Below are 4,840 nucleotides of genomic sequence, written 5' to 3' on the forward strand. Positions count from 1 at the left end.
AGCCTGTACCTCAAAAATTCCCAGTTTCTCTATTACAGAGAGTGGCATGAGGTTTATCCCTGACCCAAGGTCACATAGAGCCTTCTCAAAGGTCATGGTGCCTATGGTACAAGGTATTAAAAACTTTCCAGGATCCTGTTTCTTCTGAGGCAATGTCAATTGATCCAGATCACTCAGTTCATTGATGAGCAAGGGAGGTTCATCTTCCCAAGTCTCATTACCAAATAATTTGGCATTCAGCTTCATGATTACACCAAGGTACTTGGCAACTTGCTCTTTAGTGACATCTTCATTCTCTTCAGAAGAAGAATACTCATCAGAGCTCATGAATGGCATAAAGAGGTTCAATGGAATCTCTATGGTCTCTAGAGGAGCCTCAGATTCCTTTGGTTCCTCAGAGGGAAACTCCTTGTTGATCACTGGACGTTCCAGGAGGTCTTCCTCACTGGGATTCACGTCCCCCTCCTCCCTTGTAGGTTCGGCCATGATGGTTAAATCAATGGCCTTGCACTCTCTCTTTGGATTTTCTTCTGTATTGCTTGGGAGAGTACTAGGAGGAGTTTCAGTGACTCTTTTACTCAGCTGGCCCACTTGTGCCTCCAAATTTCTAATGGAGGACCTTGTTTCATTCATGAAACTTAAAGTGGCCTTAGATAGATCAAAGACTATATTTGCTAAGCTAGATGGATTCTGCTCAGAACTCTCTGTCTTTTGCTGAGTGGATGATGGAAAAGGCTTGCTATTGCTAAACCTGTTTCTTCCACCATTGTTAAAGCCTTGTTGAGGCTTTTGTTGATCCTTCCATGAGAAATTTGGATGATTTCTCCACGAGAGATTATAGGTGTTTCCATAGGGTTCACCCATGTAATTCACCTCTGCTATTGCAGGGTTCTCAGGATCATAAGCTTCTTCTTCAGAAGATGCCTCTTTAGTACTGTTGGATGATTCCTTCAATCCATTCAGACTCTGAGAAATTATATTGACTTGCTGAGTCAATATTTTATTCTGAGCCAATATGGCATTCAGAGTATCAATTTCAAGAACTCCCTTCCTCATAGGCGTCCCATTATTCACAGGATTTCTTTCAGAAGTGTACATGAACTGGTTATTTGCAACCATGTCAATAAGTTCTTGAGCTTCTGCAGGCATTTTCTTTAGGTGAATGGATCCACCTGCAGAATGGTCTAATGACATCTTTGATAATTCAGACAGACCATCATAGAATATATCCACGTTGGTCCATTCTGAAAGCATGTCAGAAGGACACTTTTTGGTCAGTTCTTTGTATCTCTCCCAAGCTTCATAGAGGGATTCACCTTCCTTTTGTCTGAAGGTTTGAGTATCCACTCTAATCTTACTAAGCTTTTGAGGAGGAAAGAACTTGGCTAAGAAAGCCGTGACCAGCTTATCCCAAGAGTTCAGGCTGTCTTTAGGTTGAGAGTCCAACCATATTCTAGCTCTGTCTCTTACAGCAAATGGGAAAAGCATAAGCCTGTAGACCTCGGGATCAACCCCATTGGTCTTAACAGTATCACAGATCTGCAAGAATTCAGTTAAGAACTGAAAAGGATCTTCGGATGGAAGTCCATGAAACTTGCAGTTCTGTTGCATCAGAGAAACTAATTGAGGTTTAAGCTCAAAGTTGTTTGCTCCAATGACAGGAATTGAGATGCTTCTTCCATGTAAATTGGAAATAGGTGCAGTAAAGTCACCAAGCATCTTCCTTGCATTGTTGTTATTTTCGGCCATGTCTCCTTCTTTTTCAAAAATTTCTGTCAGATTTTCTCCAGAGAGTTATGCTTTAGCTTCCCTTAGCTTCCTCTTCAGAGTCCTTTCAGGTTCAGGATCAGCTTCAACAAGAATGTTCTTATCCTTGTTCCTGCTCATATGAAAAAGAAGAAAACAAAAAAGAAAATATGGAATCCTCTATGTCACAGTATAGAGATTCCTTTATGTGAGTGGAAGAAGATAAGAATAGAAGAAGAGAAATTCGAACACCAAGAGGAAGATGAGTGTTAGTAAATAAATAAATAAATAAATAATTAGAAGGAGATGAGAGAGATGGAATTTCGAAAATTAATTAAATTAAAAATGATATTTAAAGTTAAATTTCTAAAATTAAAGTTGAAATCAAATTAAATTAAAAATTAAAACAATTAGTTAAATAAAAAAAAAAGAAATTTTGAAAAAGAGGGAAAGGATTTTCGAAAATTAGAAAGAGAGAGTTTGTTAGGTAGTTTTGAAAAAGATATGATTGAAACAAAATGATAAGATTGATTGAAAAAGATTTGAAAATAAATTTTGAAAAGATAAGAAGTTAGAAAAGATTTTGAAATTAATTTTGAAAAAGATGTGATTGAAATTTAAAAAGATGTGATTGAAAAAAGATAGGATTGATTGAAAAAGATTTGAAAAAGAAATTTAAAAAGATTTGATTTTGAAAATTAAAGTTGATTACTTGACTAACAAGAAACTAAAAGATATGATTTAAAATTTAAAGATTGAACATTTCTTAATAGGCAAGTAACAAACTTAATATTTTTGAATCAATCACATTAATTGTTAGTAATATTTTCGAAAATATGACATAAACACAAGAAAAAGATTTTGAAAATTATGAAATAAGATAAGAAAAATATTTTTGAAAATCATTTTGGAATTTTCGAAAATTATGAAAGAAAAATGAAAAAGATTTGATTTTTGAAAAAGATTTGAAAAAGATAAGATTTTTAAATTGAAAATTTGATTTGACTCATAAGAAATAACTAAATTTTAAAAATTTTTGACTAAATCAAATCAAATTTTAGAAAATTATGAGAGAAATAAGAGAAAGATATTTTTTTATTTTTGAACTTTCAATGAAGAAAAAGAAAAACAACCCAAAGACTCAATGCATGAAAATTTTGGATCAAAACATGTGATGCATGCAAGAACACTATGAATATCAAGATGAATACCAAGAACACTTTGAATGTCAAGATGAACACCAAGAACTTATTGTTGAAAAATTTTCAAGAATAGAAAACATGCAAGACACCAAACTTAAAATTTTTATTCTTTAGACATTAACAAATTGAAAATGCATATGAAAAACAAGAAAAGACACAAAACAAGAAAATATGAAGATCAAACAAGAAGACTGGCCAAGAACAACTTGAAGATCATGAAGAATGCAATGCATGAAATTTTCGAAAATAATTTTTAGAAAATTAAAAAGATGCAATTGACACCAAACTTAAAAGTTGACTCCAGACTCAAGCAAGAAACAAAAAAATATTTTTGATTTTATTATTTTGTAAATTTTTTTTTGTATTTTTCAAAAATTAATTGGGAAAAACGAAAAAAAGAAAAATAGATTTTTTTTCGAAAATAAGAAATAAAAGAGCTTAAACATAAAATAAAATTACCTAATCTGAGCAACAAGATGAACCGTCAGTTGTCCAAACTTGAACAATCCCCGGCAACGGCACCAAAAACTTGGTGCGCAGAAATCGTGACGGTTCCATTCCTTGGTAACGGCGCTGAAAACTTTATACGCACGTTCATAATCTTAATTCTTTGTCACAACTTCGCACAACTAACCAGCAAGTGCACTAGGTCGTCCAAGTAATAAACCTTACGTGAGTAAGGGTCGATCCCACGAAGATTGTCGGCTTGAAGCAAGCTATGGTCACCTTGTAAATCTCAGTCAGGCGGATTCAAATGTATTAAGAGATTATAGTGTACTAAAAGATAATTAAAATAGGATAGAGATACTTATGTAATTTATTGGTGAGAGTTTCAGATAAGCGTATAGAGATGCTTTCGTTCCTCTGAACCTCTGCTTTCCTACTGTCTTCATCCAACCATTCCTACTCCTTTCCATGGCAAGCTTTATGTAGGGCATCACCGTTGTCAATGGCTATATCCCATCCTCTCTATGAAAATGGTCCAATGCGCTGTCACTGCATGGCTAATCATCTGTCGGTTCTCGATCATGCTGGAATAGGATTTACTATCCTTTTGCGTCTGTTACTACGCCCAGCACTCGCGAGTTTGAAGCTCGTCACAGCCATCCCTTCCCAGATCCTACTCGGAATACCACAGACAAGGTTTAGACTTTCTGAATCTCAAGAATGGCCATCCATCGGTTCTAACTTATACTACGAAGATTCTAATATCTCGGACTCGGTCCCCTGTATTAGATATCTAAGAGATATTCATTCTAGCCTGTTTGCATGTAGAACGGAAGTGTTTGTCAGGCACGCGTTCATGAGTGAGAATGATGATGAGCGTCACATAATCATCACATTCATCATGTTCTTGGGTGCGAATGGATATCTTAGAATAGGAATAAGCTTGAATTGAATAGAAAAACAGTAGTACTTTGTATTAATTCATGAGGAATAGCAGAGCTCCACACCTTAATCTATTGTGTGTAGAAACTCTACTGTTGAAAATACATAAGTGATGAAGGTCCAGGCATGGCCGAGAGTCCAGCCCCCAAACGTGATCTAAAGATTAAACTAAAGATGTTCAAAAAAATGTAAATACAATAGTAAAAAGTCCTATTTATGCTAAACTAGTTACTAGGGTTTACAGAAATGAGTAAATGATGCAGAAATCCACTTCCGGGGCCCACTTAGTGTGTGCTTGGGCTGAGCATTGAGCTTTACACGTGTAGAGGCTTCTCTTGGAGTTGAACGCCAGTTTGTAATTTGTTTCTGGCGTTTAACTCCACTTTGCAACCTGTTTCTGGCGTTTGACTCCAGAATGCAGCATGGAACTGGCGTTCAACGCCAGTTTACGTCATCTATCCTTAATTAAAGTATGGACTATTATATATTAATGGAAAGCCCTG

The 4,840-nt window shown here is 35.4% G+C and overlaps 1 non-coding gene across 1 annotated transcript; it reads left to right on the forward strand.

Moving 5' to 3' along the window:
• The first annotated feature begins 1,249 nt into the window (after positions 1-1,249).
• Positions 1,250-1,356, forward strand: LOC148553625 (small nucleolar RNA R71). Its single transcript, XR_015893349.1, has one exon. It is a non-coding gene; the product is annotated as a small nucleolar RNA R71 (small nucleolar RNA).
• The last annotated feature ends 3,484 nt before the right edge of the window (positions 1,357-4,840 follow it).

Source organism: Arachis ipaensis, chromosome B7 (genome assembly GCF_059453495.1).
Source record: "Arachis ipaensis isolate K30076 ecotype BB chromosome B7, ASM5945349v1, whole genome shotgun sequence".
Taxonomy (NCBI): Eukaryota; Viridiplantae; Streptophyta; class Magnoliopsida; order Fabales; family Fabaceae; genus Arachis; species Arachis ipaensis.